Raw genomic sequence first — 23,915 nt, forward strand, 5'->3', positions numbered from 1 at the left:
GACTCTTTTAGTTTTAGGACTTACAAACAACCGTTATGTGAGCAAAACTATAATACTCTCTTTAGCAACATTGTTGCGAGAGTATAAAAATGTCACTGTAAATCGCGACATTTCTTTTTCAAATAGTTTTAATCGAAAAATATCCTTCGTCCAAGTTTTTAAGAATTCTACCTAAAAGATCTGTGCAAAATTCAATGAAGATCGGTTGAATAGTTCTCGAGAAATGTTTCCAACCGACTTCAAAAACATTGAATTTTTTAAAACCCGTAAACTCATGGAACCCCATAATCCAAAGTGTTGAGTTTTGTGTTCAAAGTATACATTTTTATGTAAAAGAGGAGTTTTCAAATATGAAATGCGTAAGTTAAATAAGTTTCAAACTAAAATAGTTATTTGCAATTTCCATTTTGTTTTAGGCATTTTTGAATTCTGAAATGTCCAAGAAAAGTATTTTTCACTTGTGATATAATTATAGTCATAACTCACAAGTTGAGCTATGATAGCTTTTCAGTCATACCGCACAATTTTCAGCCCTGGTGGATTTATGATCAGCAATAACTCAGAAAAAGGCATGAGAGTGAGCAGTATAGATATATATGTGTAAAAGAGAGATTTAAGCTCACACACATGCCTCTGTTTGCATAATAATTACATTAGGCCCTTAAGAAAATATAAGAAATTTTTTTCTTTTTTCAGCTGTGACTGTCTAGTTACCAATCAGATGACTGTTACTGTTCTCGTACTGGAGCTGCCCTATGGTAATTCTTCCAATATATTATGGGATTAGTTCTGCACGCTTATATGTAATTAGCATGTCTCCGTAGTGTTAAATATACTGCCGCAAATTTTCATACGACTCGAAAAATTGTTAGTCTAAAGAGTATCGAAAAGTTAATGTTGCTTTAAAGAAAAGTATTAGTTAATATCAAAGGTGATACGATTACCCGATATCCAAGTAGAGTACTTTCTTCATTAGCCATTTGTGATAGATCACTTCAGCATTTCATCATGGAAAGACTTACGCTTATCTTGAGACCTAACACTCGATATCGGATAATATTTGACAGAGTAGACTACGTCCGGTACGCAGCCGTAGCCGAGAATGTGCGAAGAGACGTGGAGAGTCGATATGTTGCCGTTCGCATCAACTCGGACTAAAGTATGGAACGAATTGGCATATTTTATATCAAAATCTTAAATTAAAGCACAGCTTGTGCAAGAACTGAAGGCGCTCGGCCTTTCCATGCAACTTAGCTTCGCTTATGGGCTTTTAAAGAGTTCCAAGAGGATCCGACGTCTTCGAGCCAAATTCGTTCATCGACAAGGCAAATTTCTGGCACAATAGGTATTTAAACAAGTAAAACTGCCGCAATTGGGACGAAGAGCAGGCTGAAGAGATTCAAGGGCTTATATCCAAGAAACCAATTGTTTGGTGTGGTTTGTGAGCCGGTAAAATCATCGGTCCATATTTCTTCAAAAATGATGCCGGTGAGAATTTAACCGTCAATAGCGATCGTTATCGCGCCATGACAACCGACTATTGAAATGCCTGAAATGCATTGAAGCTCGTGAACTCGGTTTCAACAAGAAGTCACCACTTCCCACACATCGCAACGTCGCATCAATAAATAGATTTATTGAGACTCAGGGGAGCAGATAATTTTACGTTTTGGGTCGGTCGATTAAGCACCAAGATCGTGTTATCTTTACACTTTTTCCTGTGGGGAAATGTATAATGAGGACAATACTTTTTCTATTGAGGCCTTGGTTACCAGTTGAAATACTCGGAAGAGTAACCGAAAATTGGACTCAACAGATGGACCATCTGACACGTAGTCGCGGCCAACCTTTGAAAGAGAAAATCTTCAAAAAACTTCCAAAGAATGCTCTTTCTCTTTCGAATGATAATAAACATTCCTCATTAAATTTGAAGTTTCTGTATTTTTTTTATTTTTTAAAGCAGTAAAAAAACCTCGAAATAGATCAACCAATGGATCGACAAGCTTACTTTGGCGCGATTTCAAGCAAATGTATTTCCATAGATCATTATTATGAGGTCGACGGAAACCTTTGTAGACAACAGGGAGGATTCGCGTAATTTCGTAAAATTTTTAATGAATTTCTGGTGAACTGTCGCGATTATGAGCAAGAGCGGTTGCCACTTTGCTAAGCTTTCGAAACTCACACTCAATAGTCGAAATTCATAAAAAAATGCCAACAGCTACACTTGTTATCTTTAGAGTACTAGCTGTGTCAATAAACTATTTTGTGGATTTATTTACGTTTTCGTAGAAGGAAATTTTTCTTGAACCACCTCCGAGTGCATAAATTTCAGTTCTCATGTGACCTGTAGGATCCTGGCTTGGCAAGCCATTTATAAATAATTCTAACGCCTGACACAGAACCCGAACAACATTCATCAGGAAACTTTTGGGTATCAGTGCAGTTAACGAATTTAACGGTTTTCAAATACGAAAACTGGCGAAATTACTTTTATGCTACAATTTTAATCATATAAATACAATCTACCAGTAAATTTTTATTTACCCTACAAATAATCTCACTGGAAAAATTTATTTTATGATTTAACACATGAACTCGAGGGACTATACCTATTAAGTTACTTGAACCACAAACTTTCGACAGTCTCCCACAGCAAATGAGTACAAATTCGCACATCCGAGCTAATAAATAAAGTCCACTGAGCTAAAAAGGAAAAAACCGGCCACCAAATTTGTACATTCATGCAGCAACAGCATTTAAGTTGGTTCATTAAAAAGCCAGTCCAACAAGCAACTCAAGCGGCAAACAGCTGGTACAGCAGTTGATTTAATAGCAAATGAAATTTACAGTTTTAAATAGAACTTTGCTCATTTATAACAATTTAAGGCCTTTTCGGGGAAAAGCAAACAAAGTGTTGGCTAAGCTGCTTTCGACCATGAAATAAAAAACTAAAAAATAGAAAACGTAAACAAAAAGGATGCGACTTTCACAGAGGACGTAATCGTATGAATGTATGTATGATGTATGTGTAGAGAGTTTAGCAACCAAAAAGAAAAGTAAATGGCAAATTGGAAGAACAGATTTTTTAATGCATACATTAGCAAATATTTAAGCAATTCACAGCGCCTCCTTGCTACATATATACTATAGTTAGCACACATGCCTCACAGAGAAATGAACTACACTGGCTTCGCACTAGTTTAATCCTAAACCATAACTAGACAGTAGGCGAAACATTGTAGATTGTATGCATTTAAATGGCGACTTCTTGGGAGCGATCACTTGTCAATAAAAGTTTGTGACACGTTACGTCATAAACGGAACGAGCAGTCAAAGTAATAGTGATCCAAGTTTGCCTCAACTTTCATTCAAGAAGTTAAACCAACGTATTATGCTGTCAAACGCACTCTGTCTCTAATAAACTATATTTCTATCACTCTCTTGGGTTGGTAGTTCACTGATCTTCTTTACCATATTAAAAATATCAGAAGAGTAACAATTCACAGTGATTTTATAATCAAAATCTTGCCATGAATGAAACCTAAATAACACTTTTTTGTAATAAATCACTATGGAATTGGCATATACCTGGTCTTATAGGGACTACTTCATTATCAATACAAAGTCCCTTTAAGAAGCAGCGTTTTTCTTACTAGTCTAATTTTAATCAGAAAGCTACAGTTGCAAAATATTTTTCCACCGATTTTGATGTCTCCCTGCAGTTTGCTGGTATACAGCAGTTGTATGTGTGTGTATGTGCTTAGCATTCCACGGAGGCATTTGCGGGTGTACGCGCGTCATATTGATTTTATAGCTGGTTGCATATTATCAACGAATTTTCAACTAAGCTGGTAAACTCGCCTGTGCAGTCTGAAAGTTAATTTTTTCTCCTTTTTGTTTTTGACTTTTTTGCGAATTTTTCACAGTCACTTATGACACAGCTGTTGCCTTTGCCACAAGTTATGGGCGAAATATAGTTTCTACAAACAGAACTAAAACAATAATGATATATTGACTTGATAGAATAAAGCAAAGGCGAAACTGCAAAAATATTTGCCAAAGAGATTTATTTCAGTTTATGTATTTTATAATGGCTGGGCAAGACGGCATGAGCGCTCCCAAAGCAATAAATGGTAAGCATTATGTAAAAATCATTGATGAAATATGATTTGCACATACTTAAGCATATGGTCATATGGCTCTTTATTTTAATGGCATGCTAATGGACAAAGTAATTTTTAGAAAATGTATGAGATTATAAGCTCTCCTTCAGCTTTCTATGTATTTTTTTTTTAAGTTGGCAAATGGTGATTAAGAAATCTCTTTTTAGTTGGCTATTAATGGACATGAGAGTTTGGTTTTTTCTATTTTACTTATTGTATACTTAATGATTTACTTATAAAAAGTTGCAAGCAAATTTTGTTTTGATTTTTTTATTTTTATTCGAGTATGAAGTGAAAATTTCCGGTGTGTCTCCTAAGCCAGATTAAGGTTGTGGATGCTTCAAATTTTAATTTTCTTTAATATCTTGATTAGAGTATTCAACACGTGAAATTATAGGTTTCCAGTTGTTAATTTAGAAGGGCCATCCCAGTCAATGGACTCCCATTCAATATAGAATGTTTGGGCCCGCTCTTTTGACATTTCGCTTCAGTAACGTTTGCTATTTCATCATGCTACCCAACGACGAGTCGAAATTATTAAAATTTACTACCGAAATTCGGAGTCTAGAATAAATTTTAATCTATAGGCACTGTACACAATTTTCCCGTGCCAGTGAGACAAAGAAGTGCTCGTAGTGTGAAGAGCATTGCTAGCGCAACAGACTCAAATCAGTCTCTCACACAACGTTCTCAAGCGTTATGCATCTCTGTGATGTGGTTATGGCGAATTTTGCGAAAGGATATTACAAGATCAAATAAACACAAGAACTGAAGCCGCTTGACCAACAGAATCGTCGTATGTTCGTGAATTGGGCTGAACAACAACTTGAAAATTATCCAGATTTTCATCGAGAAGTCGTCTTCAGTGATGAGACTCATTTCTGGCTGGATGGCTTCATCAATAAGTCACCATAATTCACAATTGCCTACTGAAAAAATTACGGTTTGGTGCGGTTTATGGATCGGCGATCTAGAATGTAAATCGCTACCACTCAATGATAACCGAATATTTTTGATATGAATTTCTATTATATGGACTTGGACAATAAGTGGTTCCAACAGTATAACGTCACAAGCCATACAGCGAATGTCGCAATCGATTTATTGAAAAAAAAGTTTGGTGAACGTGTTTTCTCACGAAATGGCGCAGTCAATTGGCCGCATCGGTCCAGTGATTTGACGCCGTTAGAGTATTTCCTGCGAGCCTAAGTCAAATCTAAGGTCTATAACAACAAGCCGATTGATGAACTTCGTACGAATATCGAACGTGAAATTGCAGAAGTATCGGCTGATTTATGCTTGAAAAAGCGGAATCAAATTAAAACTTACGAATTTTTAAAAAATCTGAATTGATTAACAATAATCCAAAATAATTTTCTTGCTTTGATGATTTTTTAATACTAGTTGTATATATGCATTTTTTGTTTTTTGTTATGTTCATAGTATGTTTCAGTGATTGTTTGGTGCATATGTGACCATTTTTCTATTTACTGCAACACGTGTCAAAAATGTACTTCCTTTGAAATTTTCTTGCCAGCAGTCTTGGCAGTTCAAAAATTATGATTGTGTTAGTAAAAAAGTGTACATGTGTTGAGTTTTCCGAACTGGAAAGATCTCTGATTTCATTTGATGCCAAAACTTTAATATTGCTTTTGTTTATATCAATTTGTTTGAAAAATTTTTTTCTTGGTGTCACATCACAGCCAAACATTTCCAACCGACATCATTCTTAAACTTGTAAAGTTTTATTTTCATATTTCCATAATTATTTTACTTTATACATTTCAGCGACAAAATAAACTACTCGTAAGATCCGACCACGCGTTACTTTGATATATATACTATTATTATAAACTATGCAGTATAGTGAAAAATATATTTACGTTTACAGTTAAAAAATAATAAATTTTCCATTTAGCATTCTACTGAAAGTTTTTTTTTTTTTTATTTATTGTTTTAGTTTACAGTTGTTCAGAAATATATATATATATATATATATATTTTTTTTTTTTTGTAAATTTAAGACTTTATTGTATAAAAACGGTCGAAAACTGTTTTCCCTTATTCCCTCAAAACGCAATGCTTAATTAACATACGAAATGCTTTATGATCCATTTTTTTATAAACTAACACAAGTTGCTTTACAAAAATTCTATATTTTTTTATTACCTAATAGAAATCATATAGATGGTAGTAGTAGAGTAGTAGTATTGCATGTGTCAGCCTCAGTAAAGCGTGAACGGGTCCTCAGCCACACTTTTCTTGGAATTAAAAAAGAAAAGCAAAATTTACCGCAAATGTCGAGAATTCCGCTCAAAAACTGACATTTTTAGTGGAGAATAAGTTTGGGATGCAAACAGATCTCTACAAATATTTTGTTGGGTTAATGTTGACATAAATGTCCAAGATCGATATAAAACGATTTAATCGACCATTGCTTGACCCTAGAGACACCTTTTTATGTATTTATGAATTTTAACATAATTAAGATATAAACTATCTTTTAAGTTAAATCAAAATGATCACACCCCAACCCCAAAGGAAACGTATCATTTATAACCTGTGATCCAAGTAGAGGTACGCTTTTCAACGGCCTTTTTTAATAGATCACGGGTGAGTTGTACGAAGATGTCATGTTATTTTTGTTCAATATTGTTTGGAATTTCATTTTGAACAGACTTACGCCTGAACATTTTACGTAGAGACCTTAAATTGCAACCGTTAAAAATTCACCTTGTGCAAGAACTGAAACCGCTCGACCTTCCCAAACGACATCGCTTCTCTCTATGGACTCCGGAAAAGTAGTTTTGGACAAAGAGTAGGGCCTGAAGAGATTGAAGAACTGGCATTTTATACAGAAAAATTAAGGTTTTGGTGTGATGTGGGCCAGTGGAATCATCGCTTATATTTAATTAAAAAAGATGCCAATGATAACGTAACTTTCAATGACAACCATTATCGCGCTATGATTACCGACTATTTGATGCTCGAATCTGAAGCTCTTTACCTCGGCGACATTTGTTTTCAACAAGACGGGGTCACTTCCCACACATCGCATCAATCACTGGATTTATTGAGTGAACACTTCAATGAGCAGATAATTTCATGTTTTGGAACGTTCGATTGGCCACCAATATCGTGTGATATCCCACCGTTAGACGTTTTCCTGTAGAGATAACCAAAGTCGAAACTCTTAGAGAAAACATCACGCGTGTCATTGGCCAGTTACCAGTCGAAATGCTCAAACGAGGTCTGAGATGTATGTTTTCACATTAAGTTTGAAGATACAACAAATAAATCTAAGAAATTCTATCGAAATATATAAATTATGTAGACTGAATTTGTTTTAACCTTCATGTTTCTCTATCTGAAGGTAATTTATGAAAATTCAGTTGTTTCGCTATGCTCGGTTCATTCCAGTGTCAGATAAAAGAAAACAACTAAATTTATATCTTCTTATGACACATGTAATAAAAATGTAAATAAAAAAAATATTTGGGCCCAAAAACTTACACTTCTCCCACGCGAGGCATAAAAGCAATAATTCTACTCACATGCACTCTTAACACACAGTCTTCAGTCCAGCATTTGGCAAATATTTGGATACCGAAAATTCGCAAGTAAAATTCACGCGTACTACCGGAACATATGTGCAGCATGATGGAATCCTCTTTCCAAACATATTTATCATTCGAATATATAGTAACATAGTATGTGTGCACAAACCACGTCTAACAAGGCAGGCATAAAAACACATTTAAAGACAACTCAATGGTTACAAAGATTCCTAAGGATACGTAATGTGTATACGGATGTGTAACCTTATGTCAACAACAAAAGTTTTGCTCAAAACAAACATTAACCTAAAGAAACCATTAAAAGTAAAGAAAAATTTGATAACAGCGAATAACAGCTTACACGAACAAATAGGAAAGTCCTTACCATCCGAACATACAGAGGACGAAACGTGTGACATTGGCCATTGTTGTCTACGCGAACTTCTGCCACAGAGAACAAGCAGAAGTTGGCCATAACAACCGAAAACCAGGCAGCTAGGCAAACCAGCAAGCAGCTTGCCGGGGAGTAAAGAATCAGACCTACATAAAAACGTTTACAATTGCAGCTTGGTGTGTGATGTCTTCATGTACGAAAGTACTATGCTTGCGTTTGAAATGGATAAGTGCCAGGCTTTGGTCTGCCATATGTTATATTTAAGTTGTGACTAGCAAAAAAAAGAGTGGGTGCATTCGCACGTGTCATAAGAAGTGTATCTTTATGTAAGAAACAGATTTCTTTCAGTATTAAATGTGAGAAGACACAAACGCATACGTGACTACATTAGTGGTTCCTAGTTATTTCTATTTTTAGAGATATTTGAAAAACATTATTTTTGATTTGGACGACCTGTGCTCGAAATGCTGTTTTTAATGGCAGTTTCTTATCATTAGCTTAGTTTTAAGATTTCACTTAACAAAATATTATATTGTTGTAAAAAGCATATTGCGCCAACGGTTTTTAACGAGTGGCGAGAAGAAAGTTAAGCTATCAGCTGCCTTTCCAAAATAAAATGGATTAACTTTACCATAGCAAGGAAAATAGCTATTGTTTTAGTAATCTAAAATATATTCATATATCCATACTATACTAAATTGCTACACAGTTTCCTCTCCGAGAATTTCGATACCATACGAGGTTTCAAACAAGGAGACTCCCTATCGTGATATTTCTTACTTACTGCTGGAGAAAATAATTCGAACTGCAAAGGTGAATAGAGAAGGTACAATCTGCTAGCGCACGCCGATGACATCGATATCATAACAACCGCTCTTTTGCTTTCTCCAGTTTGGACAAAGAAGCAAAGGAAATAGCTCTGGTATTGAACGAGGTCCCTAATTATATCCTGTCATCAAACCAACTGTCGCCGCACTTACGACTTGGATCTCACGTCACTGTTGACTGTCATAACTTCGAAGTCGTAGAACCAGCATCAACAATAACATCAGCCTCAAAATCCAACGCAGAATAGCTCTTGACAACAGGTGCTACATCGGACTAAGCAGGCAATTGAAAGGTAAAGTGCTCTCTCGACGAACAAAAACCAAACTCTATAAGTCATTCCTAAATCACGTTCTGCAACATAGGGGCAGAGACTTGGACGATGACAACAACTGATGAGTCGACGTTGTGAGTTTTCGAGAGAAAAGTTCGGCGAAAGATTTATGATCCTGTATGAGCTGTATGAGATACATGAAGACATTGACATAGTTCAGCGAATTAAAAGACAGCGGCTACGTTGGCTAGGTCATGTTGTCCGAATGGACGAAAACACTCCAGCTCTGAAAGATGCAGTACCCACCGGGGGAAGCAGAGAACGAACTCCTGCCCTGTTGTTAACTCGGCTATAATCGCGTAAGCGGTTTAAGAAGAAGAAAAAGAAAGTTCATTATAAATATAAAAAAATAAGTTGAATTTTAATTATAAAATACGAAAATATGAAAAGACTTTATCGACTAACCAATATTAAGGCAGTGTTCCTTTAAACTTTTAAAAAGTAAGTAGATATATTAACAGATGATTATAACAAAAAATTGAAATAAATTACAAATGTTACTCCCTTCAGGCATTCTGGCAATAAATTGATATTTTTTATAATGAACAGTGCTTCAGCGTAAGCTATCGTGAACGCTTGTAGACAGTCTAAAAGCTTATGAATTACAACTTTTAACACACGGGAAAGAGAGCATAGATATTCGTGCATCGTTTCGACCTCTCAAGAGCAAAACTTGTAATAGCGAAACGTAACTGTAAATAAAAACTGCTGCGGAGGACAGCCAACACACTTAAGGCACTTTTTGCGGAAATTTGTAACATCACCGAATTGCTGCTTCTGCTATTCACTAATACATTTAGTGTTCTTAGCATTCTGTTACAGATGATATGTCCATTTTTTCACCCATAGTTACGCCTTCACATTTCACATTTCAGAAAAAATGAATTAGAAACTATCTTGTTTCCGAGGAAAATTAACACCTTCAATCAATGTCATTCACAATGCACACGAAGTTTTTGAAGAATTTCGAAGCGTACTGAAATAAACACTCACACAGACACACACACAGTTCTCGTTTTCTTTGCCGAATTTCTACTCTTCGTTTCTTTCTTCTTGCACCCGCTTCAAGACAGAAAACTATTAAATTTCCAACACGCAAACAATGGTCCACTTGCAACTTTTGTAGAATTTCAGGACTTTCCGTTACGGATGATAGATGTCAACCGCGCGGCATCTGTTGAGTTTGGCATTGTGGTTGTGGTTATGTCGGATTGGAGACCTTCATTAATTTTTCACACTCAAATGTGTATACTGCTCCTTAACACATTTGCCAAATTGCGAAAGTAGTACATCTACGCTGCTCGAGATGCTGGAAGACAGAGGACATAAGAATTTAAAGCCATAAAAGGCGGCAAATATGAAGTGTGGACATGAGAATATTTTGATGCGCACCGTAAAATTTATAGAGTGTAAATTGTTAGGATTGACCGCTCAACAAATGGAAAACAGCCGCAGGCCTGTCTTCTGGCCATAATGCGATACTCGAAAGTTTTTACGATGCTGAAGAAATAAAAAAGACGACGCTAAGGGATCTCTGCGGGCGTGTGCAGGTATTTAGATTTGAATGGGTTTATTATTTGCAAGTGGCCTATAAAATAAAAAGAAGTAGTTATTAACTCTTCAACTCACTTACTTTATGGCATTTATAAAAATTTACGACTTTTCACAATATTATTAATATTTTCCTTTCTTGCCTCTTTCACCAAGAGTGTATGGCAGAGTAAAAAATGTAAAAAATGAATAAACGCTGACGTTTGAATGCTTTTCCGACAATATGCGCGTGAGTGATATAAATAATTGAAAGTAAATAACGAGCATTTCCAGAATTTATGAGAAATTATTTTTACTCTCTTACTTTTTTTTGCCATTTTTTTCAATTAAAAGTTTGTTTAAATGTATAAAGCTACTAGTATTGAGTTAGACATGGATACTATAACATAATTATTGCTGTTTCAAATAATTGACAGCATTTAGGGAAAGTGTTATTATATCATATATATGTAAGTATAAACAACATTAAAGTAATAATAAAACCAAATTTTTTAAATTAGTAGAACAACACATTCGAATCGCAAGCCCAAAAATTACAAAAATCCCCGAAAAAAATGTAAATGTTTGTAAAGTGGCGCTGAGTAGCTAATAGCCAACGTCCGAAATTGTGCGGAGTACAAAGAGATAGATATGGTTGGTATTTTTAGTAGTTTCGAAGGTAGTTCAACTAGCAGACCCTGTCACGCGTTGCTGTGGCTAACTTTTGTGTTATATTACATTGTTGTAAACTCTTCACGGGGAGCAGTTGCCCCTTAATACAATTAAAATTATTATTTACTAACGAAGACGGAAACGTTAAAGCTGGTATAAGAATCCACTGGATTGGAATTTGAAAGGGAAAGACTCTTAATATGATTGAACAAAATTTTCATGCTATTGAATTTGATAAGAGTTAATAAAAAATAATTAATTTAAAAATATATTTTTTTATTTAAATTTTTAACAAAAAGTTTTCTAATTGGTGCACAATATTTTTGGATAATTCGTATTTAGCTAACACAAATAGATTTGACGGTTTTCCTACGCGTGAACACGCAACATTGCCCATGAGAAAAACATGGGTTTTCCGAATCTAAACCACAAATGAAATTGTTTGGCCTTGAGATTTATTTATCGTCATTGCAAAAGCTAAACGAACTCGAAATTGTAGCTACCGAAGGGTATCGTAGAATCCGATGGTATCATTGGAATACGTGGCAACCATTTCACTTTGGAACTTTCCAGATAATATGGTTGCTTCAACAATATTTCCGGTAAGATTTTTGATAGCCAAACTTGCACCATTGCACAATGGAGGAGGATCCAATTTACGCAGGAGAAAAATAGGTGAACCATTCTTTAATCGAAGATTATGTGGTGGCATTCCGAGTATATCTAGTGAATTCCAAAACTCAATTGGAAAACGTACACTTTTATTTTCATTAAGAGCAGTATCGATAGATTTAAAATACATCAAATCGCTTCTGAATCAATTCATTTTTTTCCTCAAGAACAGTGCATTAATTATTTGGCAGTTTAATGCTCTTTCAACACGATTGCGTCGTGTATCTCTGCTTCGAGGGTTGTTGAGGTCTTTTTCTATTATTTGACAGTCACAATTATCCGTTAGCCCCAAAATATTCTAACAGACAGTTAACTGTTGTCTGGATTGAGTAAGTATTCAATAAATGGCGCTATGTTAAAAACACAATTTAATGGCATAATAACTACGTATTGCTGTAACTAATTTGTAACCTAAGTTTATTTTATATTTGAATATTTAAATAATTATTGATGATGCTATTAAGTTGTAGATTATATAAAACGTTTGTATTTTTAACATAGCGCCATTTTTTAAAATCTTTTGGAGCTAACAAATAATTCTGACTGTCAAATAATAGACAAATAATTTGCAATAATATAATATTGCGATTAAAAGTTGAGAGTTGATCAAATTTAAAATCGGTTTAGTAGTTTAAGCATCCATCGCGGACAAACAACGTGACACGTGATTACAAATATTTCAAGTGCTCAAAAACTTCACTGTCACTCTTGTCGGAAATGGCGTCTTCCAATTCTAAACTACTAACTATTATTAGAGCTATTAATACGAAGAATATGTGCTCCGCCTAAGAGATCATTTGCATTAAAAACTTCACTTTTAGTCTCTTACATAATTTATAACCTTATAACGCGGTATTTCTAATTGATTACCTATGGACCAAAGCCCTAATAACGGTTTTGACAATCAACTCAACACATCAAACCAAAATTTCTGTGAAGGGTTGTCAAACTTTTACTTTTTGGTTTTCAACTCTATGCTGGTGTGCTTGACAGCAGTTCTGGTTCAGCATTACTGCGTTTATTTGGAAAAAAAATATTAGTATTAATTTAGTGTTAAAAAAACGATTGTGTTTACATCGTAGTCTGTGCCGGCCTAAAATTAAAATCATTTAAAATACATCTTAACAGCTGCCGGCAACAAGCAAACGGAGAGTTTGTGGTAAAATGCCTTCATTCCATTTACGTTTTCCCAAGCAATAACTAAATTGAAATGTTTTGACTTTTCATTAAAAATTTACAGCTTTAATTGTCTGAGAAATCGTTTTTTTTTATAGGTTGGCAAGGCCAAAGAAACTTCGAAATAGGCATAGTTCGTAATACCAAAAAATAGGTGGATTAAGTTGTCTAGTTTGTTGAAGGCTTATTTATTTTTCTTATTTATTTATTTATAAATGTGAAAAAAAATAATACAATTATTTTATTTACACGAAAAAAAGGAGCACTGGCTGCCAGGACCTTCGGCTCGCTGGTGAATCTAAGTGACTAGCTAGGTGACTAAAATTAAGTTCTATTGTCCACGCTTTATATATTTAAAAGGCTTAATGTATCACCATTTGAAAAATAAGAGATAGTCTTCAAAAAATAAATGACAAAGTGAATGATAACAAACATTCCCCACTAAATTTGAAGTTTCTATGTGTTTTCTTTAAAACGGTAGAGAACCTCGAAATGAATCACCATTTCCAAAATTAATACGCTTACTTAAATAATCAAAATACACCAGATAGACAAAGTAAGTAAATAAATAAAGTATTAGAAAATTGGAATTTTCAACAAAAGCTCATGAAGGATATCAAATACATTAAAGAAAATATGACAAAAAATATAATGCGTGTATATTTAGAAAATATTAAATTTATATAAACTATATACCGTCACCTAAAATGCAAAATAACGTAACATCACTTTTCATAAGCACACTCGTACAAACGAAGGAAAAACTGTATAATAGAAACAATTATTATTGAAAAATGTTGAGTTTTCTACAGGGGAAAGAATGAAACACGTAGGAAAATGGAACATGAGTGAAACAAAATTTAAATATTGGTTAAAACGGTGTTATATCTGATAGCCTAACCTTAAATTGTTGAACATATGCACTTATATGTCTGTAATTTGAACTAGTGGATCGTAATCAATAAAGCACTTATTTACCAATTTTTTTATCAGACGTTATTTTGCATTTTAGGTGACGATACGTATGTAACATGACTCAATTTTGATTCTTTTGATGAAACATTGTTTTGCAATATAGGTGACGATACACATATACCAAATAATACTTGCAAGTCAATAAAAAATCCATAATGACTGAAGTATAAATTTTAAATATTATGTGATTTTTTAACTTTTCTCAGCAAATTCTCAGAGCATATCTTCTTTCTAATTCAATTTCTGCATAAACACTTTTAAAGCGGATTTAATAATTTAAGAAATTAATTTTTTGACTTGATAGTATTTTATTTTTTATGTATATGAAACAATAGAGTCGTACTCAATTAAAAAATTTATAAAACTACATGCCCCCAACAAATTAAAATTTGTCGAAACACTTTTGATATTTGCTAATATTCAAAAATGAAACAAAATTTTCTATTAGTAGAGAACCTTTGGAAATGCAAAATTCACCGTAATTTGTAATTCAAAGTATTCCATAAAGCAGAGATGTGATTTTAATTTTTGCCTTAAGATTTACTAAACTTTCTTTGTTTTTTTTTTTAATTGAAACAGAAAATGTCTATATATAAATATATAGACATTATATATATATTTATATATATATGTTTATAACTTAATAAGCAAAAATAATAATAATAATAACAACACATGAATACGGTGTTTTTTTTAGGACGCACCATGTGGAACCGGTAACACGTTTTTAATATCACAACAGATAATCGCATTGACAATCTCGTCGCCATGGAATGCGGGTACTTTGCTTCATGTAAGTTTTTAGTTTTTCTTAAACACGAAAGCTTAAACTCGCTTTATGTGTAGTGGTTTTCGTTATTAAAAAATATATGTCTAAGGATATAGGACTTAGTTTCTTAAGCCTGTTATTTAAAAAGCATTCAAAACAAACCAAACGGAGTATCTACCTAATAAAAAAATAGCGGGTTAGCTGCAGTTTTGATAAAAAGTCCAATTATAATTTGAGATGAGTGCAGTTGGTCATGTTTCGGTGGTTATGTCCTATCACTGTCTGGGATCTTCACTTATCCTAAGTCAACCATAAATAGAAACAATTGCAAACTGACCCAGTGTCAGGGGAATGGTAGAATAGAATGGTAGAATAGAACTGGGAATGGGAGAATAGAACTACAACCAAATACGCTGGGCATCACGAAAAGACTTGATTAATTGAGAGTATATTCCTAATAATAAAAATTAATTATTTAACTGGCTAAATAATCGGGCAACACTATTAGTGACTAAATATGTAGAAATTGGCGAAATTAATTAACAGTTGTCCTTAAGCAAATGGCTGTTTTTTAAATCATTCGATACTGTTATTGAAAATTCTAAACTAAAATTATTAGATATATCCCGAAATGGTTGAGAATTGTCCAACTATTATTATTCAATCCACCTCAATTATGAAACGGCCCATATTATTGTAGAAACCATTTTGAACGGAAATTTTAATGGAGAACTTGAAAATGTTTATGGTTAAAACTTAAGAATAATCCACCCTTTTTCATTATCACAAGCATTATCTACCAACAACTTTGAAAACTAATAATTTTTTACAATTTGAATATAAAGTTAATAAAAAATAAAAATGTCAATATGTGATGGTACATTTTTTGTTAATTTATGCTTAATAACCAATTGAAGAAATACAATTTTACTGTATTGAATAGTTAATAATTAATGTATAGCTTAGCCACAGCAAAGCGTGAACGGGGTATTCTAGTTCTTCGATAAATATTCGTCAGCTAGAGATTTTGTTTGGATAAATAATATATCAAAATGCATTACAAAATAACCAAAAATAAGTCAGCATTCTCCTAAAACTATTTATTTAACAGTAAACACACAATTTGTCTGTTAATATCATTGAAAAAAAAAACTGTTTTTTCTCTAACAAACTTGCTTCAAAATATTTAAAAATTGTTAATTACTTTAATCCAGCTAATTCACTCACATATAATTTTTTTAACTATGTGCATTTATTGTAACCAAAATCTAATATATTATATAGTGTACGAATTGCTAAAGTTTGTTCGAATTTATCGCGCTTGTTGCCAAATTTAATTTGCCTTACCACAAGGGAATTGCCGTAATCCACAAGTAAACGTTTTCCTAATATTTAAATTCGTTAAATGTTGGAGGAGACAATCTTTAGCCACCAAAAATCAGACACTTTTTCATAAATTTTTTTTAGCGTACAATTTTGGTACTGAAGTTTTAGAGTAAGGAGCTCAATATTAATTCAAGCACAGTTATTTTTCATGTTTTAATGCATTTACTGCAATACTTTTAGCTATTTCGAGCAGCTGTAAGAAATCTTAAACACACACACACATATACATATGTTTTTCTAGCGATTTTCGCGCACAGTCTGCTTCATTTTGCCAAACTTAATTATGCTGTTATTGTATGTAGACACTAATCACAACACCGCACAGAGTATTTGGTATGGCAATTTATGCATTAGCCATTTAGTCACTTAGCCACAATTAGCGAACTGCTACTGCATGCGACCGAATGCCGCTAGAAACCCGTTTCAACTGAATCAAAACAATCACATACCGTTGATTTTATCGTTCAAAACAAAAGTACGGCAAACCCCTAAAAATATCCGCTGCTGTGCGTCGAGCCAAAGTGCAAAGTGTTGAGTGCCGAGCCCGAAGCAGCGCAGCAGTGAACAACGAACGTCAAGCGCCGAGCGCCGAGCGCTTGCACAATAAGCTTAGTGGTAACAGTTTCTTATCACAAACGTCAGGCACAAGTCACAGCTGATTCAGAGTGTTCCCGATTACAATCGGCGCTGAGAAATGCGGGAACAGAAATGCGTATAATTTTCCTGGGGAAATTGAAGAACAGTTGTCGCGCAATATACTCTGCTCTTCCTACTCGCGCTCTCCTGCGGCAAATGTTCCCAGTTTTACCTGTTTGTTTACAGCGACTGGTCGGATAAGAGTATCACCCTCTTAGAAGGGGGCGCACAAATTAGCGTCTGCTCAGCATATGTTTGCACTGAGCACACCGCAGCGTGGGCACACATGCACAGAGCTTAGCAAAAACTACCGCTGGCTGTGTTGTAAACATAGACTTTATCTGCTTGCCATCGCCATTATAGATGCACGAATGCTTAATATGTATTATTATAATACGCTTTACTTAAATACACTCATCAGCGTAAACTCATAATACGCCAGCGCTTTTTTCTCCGCTGATTTTTGTCGCATGCGAGAAATATCAATGACTGCGTATTTATTATCCTACTTCGTATTTAAACCGCCAATGTTGGCGTTTGTGCCTCCAGCGTAGCGAAACTTGTGACTTTTCGTTTCCCTTGCAAAGTCAGTCACTTTTTCCGCTGTTATTTGTCGTTCATTCGCTTTTCGTTGGTTTCCTAAGCATTTAGGTTAGCCTTACACACACACATCTGCACGTGCGTTCTTGACTTTACTTATTTTTTCTTATTTGGGATCATCTTCTACGAATCAGCGCGCTTCACACAACATTGTGGCCATTGACATCTGTTCGTCTTGATTACAGGTTTGTCTAGTGCGGTGGCTAAATGCCTGGTTGTCTAACCGACTGACAGCATGACTACTGGAATTTCAGCTCCCCGTGTGTGTGTGTGAGTGCGTGTGTTGTGCGCCCAGGGTGAAATGTCGTTAGCTCGCATGTCAGCACATTGCGTCCGGTGACGAGCAGCAGCGCAGGTACAATAACAGTTACATATGGAAATATGTTAACTTGTATATCCTGCATACACTTACACATAAGTATGTACGTATGGGGATGTGTGTTATATGAACTTGAGCATACTTTCGAGCAGCGTAAGCGACTTTAAAGTACGTAAGCGCGTTGCTGCTTAAGCTATATATGTCTGTATGTATGCGTGTAACATATATGTGATAGAGTTGGTTTCAATTGCATTATAGTCCATTTAACTGGATTTGCTTTGCTGGGATTTGCTGTTTAACCTGCATTAAAGGCAAACATTAATTTAACCAAAAGTCAATGAGTGTACATTTAAGTAGAATTTTACGGTAATAGTGGATACCCTGGAGTAAATTGAAGGGAAGTTTAACCCAGATGAACGTATGTATGGATATATGAAACTCCAAAACTCCGATGAAGTCTCTTTGCTTTCCTTAACTCGGACTTGTACACTGCATGTCCCGTTTTATACAACGCCCAGTTATCAGTAGAGTGATTAAACGCCTGCAGGATGCTCTGATTTCCGACAGTTCTATAGTTCACCAGAGAGCTTAGCCGTCACCAGTGCCGTCACCAGCGTTGTGACTTTTCGTCGTCGTGGCGCCCCCAGAACTAACGATATCAGAGATCATCTCTATTCGTCATACCCACCCCATCTGAAGCCTGAGCGTTGGCATATGTCGGGAGTATCCTGAGGACCACCCAGGATAGTACTGACGGGTCGCACGATCTGAGGATTTCAGATGGCCTTGCCCATAGCCCCTAACTCAGACACCTGACCAACATGCTTATCACTTTAGCGTTACACGTTTTAAATCCGCCAAGCGGCAGTCAGCCTCAGCTTGCTAGCTATCGCTGTCCTTCTTCTACACCCTGTAGAGCCATTCCTGATTTAAGCACAGGTTTCTTTACCTACGTCGGTTTCCTGCGGATTTCCACCGGTTTCCCTCTTCCTTCTACTCGTAGTGTCGTCCGACGATTCGTTATTAATAATAATCGATTTGAGCTAGTACCCGTATTTGAACTCATCCAAAAGATTAATGTGTTTCTTGTTATTAATAAATTCTATTAAGAGAAGGCACCATCACATTGCCTTCAAAAAATTTGGAAATTTTAATTTTAGCAGTGTGTTATTGATTGGTTGATTGACTGAAAGATGGGGAATGCACCGCGACCTATGGTCTATTGTGCCCTCTCCTAAATAACACAACAGTGTGTGATATTTTACTTGTTATTGATTCATAAATAAGCCCACTTGATATTTCTAACTTACTATATACATAAATATAATAACTATATGCCATATACATCATCATCTGAAGTGCAAAACAACGTAACGTTCATAAAATGAATAAAATGAAAATGAGTTTTTTATTGGTTGCGATGACTACATCTACAGTTTGAATTCTAGGTTTGTTTCATTATAAATAATTAATTTTTATACTCTCGCAACAAAGTTGCTAGGAGAGTATTATAGTTTTGTTCACATAACGGTTGTTTGTAAGTCCTAAAACTAAAGGAGTCAGATATAAGGTTATATATACGGATACCAAAGTGATCAGGGTGACGAGTAGAGTTGAAATCCGGATGTCTGTCTGTCCGTCCGTCCGGCTCCATAAGAAGGTTAAGTTCGAAAATGGGCAAAATCGGCCCACGCCCACAAAATGGCGAAAACCGAGAACATATAAAGTGTAATAACTAAGCCATAAATAAACATATAAAAGATAGAAGAAATGTGGTACAAAGGATCGCGTTAGGGAGGGGCATATTTGGACGTAATTATTTTGGAAAAGTGGGCGTGGCTCCGCCCCCTACTAAGTTTTTGTACATAATTCGGAAACTACTACAGCTATGTCAACCAAACTCTATAGAGTCGTTTTCTTCAGGCATTTCCATAAACAATGCGAAAAGTCTGATAATAACCACGCCCACCTCCCATACAAAGGTTATGTTGAAATCACTAAAAGTGCGTTAACCGACTAACAAAAAACGTCAGAAACACTAAATTTTACGAAAGAAATATCAGAAAGAAGCTGCACCCAGGCTTTCTTTAAAAATTGAAAATGGGCGTGGCGTTGCCCACTTATGAACCAAAACCATATCTCAGGAACTAATCAACCAATTTCAATGAAATTCGGTACATAATAGTTTCTTAACACCCTGATGACATGTACGAAATATGGATGAAATCGGTACACAACCACGCCTCTTCCAATATAACGCTATTTTGAATTCCATCTGATGCCGTCTCTATATAATATATACATTACGAACCAATGTTGATAGCGGAATAAAACTTTACACAAATACGGGATTTGAGCTGAGGTATCCCTTGTGGAAAAATTGTCTTGATCGGACTATAACTTTTCAAGGTCCCTGATATCGTACGCGAAGAACTCAGTGCCTAACCTAATTTTTCACCGAAAATATCGGTAAATCTCTCAGATATTTTCATGTAATTCAGAGGGCATCATTTTTATACTCTCGCAATAAAGTTGCTAATAACGGTATATATCGTCAGATATATGGTTACATATACCAAGGTGATCAGAGTGGCGAGTTGAGTTGAAATCCGGATGTCTGTCTATCCGTCCGTGCAAGCTGTAACTTTAGTAAAAATTGAAATATCTTGATGAAACTTATCATGCGATAGTATAAAATGTTCGGTAACACCCGAACTTAGCCCTTTCTTACTTGCTTCTTTCTCATTTAGAATTATTTAACGTGACTTAGCGTTTTATGTGATGATGTATGCATATTTATTTGCGCATTATGCAAATTATTTAAAATACATACATATATACATATTTATTCACATCAAGTAAAAGTATTTTTAAATCACTAGGCAAACGACTGCACAAGTTCAGACGCTTATTGGTGCACTTCCGCATATACAAACTTACATAGTACGTGGAATAAACATAGTATGCGCATAAATCTCTCTAATATACAACATCGTACATGAAAAATATTCCAGACCATTACTGCTTACAAAACGCCAACTTAGTTCACCGTCGGATCAATTTATGTCCAAAAGTGCACAGCATGGCATCTTAAAGCGCTTGCTATGAAATATATTTTAGAAATTGCCAATGCAGGTATTTTTGCAGTATACTTTTACTATGTTTACTATCGTACATAGGTGCATGGCACAGCTGCAAGGCGACCAAGGTAGCTAATATGTTTCCACTGTGCGAACAATGGCAGGGCACGTAAATAAATGCGCAAATCTAGCGCCAGATAAAGTGTTTAAAGCGTGAACGGAAGAAATGCGCCACCAAGCGAAGCACACATGCACACATACGCACACCGGTGAATGCAAGATTTGTTATTTCAATGCTCGTTTGTGATGAAATATAGCAAGCAGTTCAAAAGCGCGCCAATAGTTCAGTATGCGTGAACTCGTCTTACAAAGTGTCTCACAACAGCAGCAATGAATCCGAAGCAAGTGCAACAACCGTTGTCTGCATGCTTCAAGACGCATAGAAACATGCGAGGGATGTGCGTGTGTTGCCTCTGACTTTGTAGTCCATAGCGTGCAAATATGCTCGACCGCCACGTCGTTTATGTCACTGAATTTATAATCGAGCATTTACTATCTTCCAACTATAAATATTACATATAATAATAAAATAAATGCAAAAATATACCTTATTTATTTATTTATATAAATACATTTTGTTGCATTCTGTTCTATTAACTTCTACTCCCCTTCCGATGTCCTTGTAAACAATTTGATATATAAATAAATCTGATGTTGGATAGAGCAAACATTTAGTATTGATATGGCTTAATATTTTTGGCATCAGCATACATTGGCAGCCCAAGGCATATGGCCGAGTACTCCCAGGATGCGATGATATACGCGCGGAACTATGGATCGCGGTTAAACAACAAGCGATCGTCACGATGTCACAGCACGACGTTCCAAACAACAGTGACGATGTTTGATTGACTTTATAGTTATGGTGCTGTTGGATGCTAGAAGTACTCTATTGAGTGGCAAAAGAGAGGTTTGCCGCACGCGCACATTCTTCTTTGGATGGTGGATGGTGGTTACACCAGATCAAATTGATGAAATTATTCAATCATGGGAAAATTTTTGATGCATAGAAGGATACAATATTATACGAAGTGACGAAAACCAATATGGTTCATGGACCTTGCGGACACCACAATCCCACTTCGGTTTGTATGTCTGACAATAAATGCACGAAACAGTATCCACGTGCTTTTCTTTTGGAAACACAAACTAAAAATGACGGCTCACCAGACGATAATGGCAGAACATTCAGCATTCAATTTAGAAGAGTGAATACCGAAGTTGACAACACAAGGATCTAACTACGTTCACTTCAGTATTGTCTAATTCACTTTTAAAACTCATATCTATATGGAGTATTGCAGTTTGGTGGCATCGATAAAATACGTTTGAAGTACGTTACCAACATGGCGGTTATTGGCCTTGAACGATACGGTCGAAATGTGAACTGCAATAAAGCATTTTGTCGAATATTTACTTTTGCAATTCATGAACGTTTTCCGACCGTTGTGCGTCTCGCAGTTAATTTGGAGAATGGCTAAAGATTGTATTTCAACCCAGAGAATACAGTACAGCCAGTGGAAACACCGACAGCAACAAAATTAACATTGACGATTTTTTCCTCAATTTACGCAAGTGATCCGTTTGCGAGAACATTGTTCTATTCCGAAAGGACCAATATTATATATAGAACGCATCGTCGAAGAAATAGTTACGCATAAAGCAAGGCCAACTAATAGATGGATATCCAGGTGTGTTATGAACGAATTTATACAATCCACCCCAAAAACGATGATTGTTCCTACCTTCGGTTGCTATTGATTAATGTACGCGGTTCAACTTCATTTGAGTCATTGCGTACTGTGAATGGTACGGTATGTGCAAGTGTTGAAGAAGTAAGCTAGCAACTACAATTGCTGGAACATGTTAATCAGTGGAATGAAAATGAAGTTCGCACACCTCTCGCGATAAACATTTCGACATATCAGCCTTCAAAGACATTTTACATTGTATTCGCTGAGAATTGGAAAAGTCTCAATTCCGGTTGACACTTCCGGTGGTTTGATATCAATTCCATTCGCCGTTTATTGGTTCACGAAGATGAACTCATCACGAATGTTTATCCGAACATTGGCCAAATTATCGTAACTACGATTCCTTGAGTGCACTTAGCTACCACAAATACCGATGTTGATGACTTAAACTGGAAGATTCAAAGTCCAAATCCGGGAAACTTGCGCTCATACAAATCGATCGAGCGTCCTGCCAATGAAGGCGAAGCCGTAAATTATCTAGTGGAATTTCTAAATTCTTTGGAGTGGCTTATTATGTCCCCGCATAATTTGCGTCTCAAAGTTGGAGCTGGATGGAATGCAAGGGGGCAGAATGCTTGATTCTACGATTTCCTTTGAGTTCTATCGATTTGCCATTTCAATTTTCCAAGGAAAATTGCATTTAAGATGACAATCATCAGGTTACAAGTCGCTAGAAATGTGTGGCATACATTTGGGAATGCTATGTTTTTTACACGGCGCAAAATACGCGGCGGAAAACGAGCACGAGTTGAAAAACTATCTTTTTGTACATTTACGCACCGGAACAGAAACCAAAAAATGTTGTTTATCAAGCTGCGTTACATTAAAAAAAAAGAAATGATAAATTTAACTTTATTTTCATTTCAAAACACATAATTTCACGCAGGACAACGGCTGAGCCCGCACAGCTAGTATACATATATTTTGTCAACTATAAATTTGATTACGAAATCAATTATGAAGAAAATACATTTCCATAACCTACAGTCATATAAATAACTAGCGCTTGA

At 35.4% G+C, this 23,915-nt stretch overlaps 1 protein-coding gene across 2 annotated transcripts in view; it reads right to left on the reverse strand.

Moving 5' to 3' along the window:
* The window catches only part of LOC108973673 (sex peptide receptor-like), a gene marked incomplete at its 3' end in the record, with an annotated part of 110,952 nt that extends 93,981 nt beyond the window's left edge, over positions 1-16,971 (reverse strand). For both annotated transcript variants that reach the window (XM_018941078.1, XM_018941077.1), the window contains 1 exon segment: positions 16,418-16,971.
* Positions 16,972-23,915: the final 6,944 nt, after the last annotated feature.

Source organism: Bactrocera latifrons, unplaced genomic scaffold (assembly GCF_001853355.1).
Source record: "Bactrocera latifrons isolate USDA-ARS-PBARC rearing strain unplaced genomic scaffold, ASM185335v1 scaffold_5, whole genome shotgun sequence".
NCBI classification, from domain to species: domain Eukaryota; kingdom Metazoa; phylum Arthropoda; class Insecta; order Diptera; family Tephritidae; genus Bactrocera; species Bactrocera latifrons.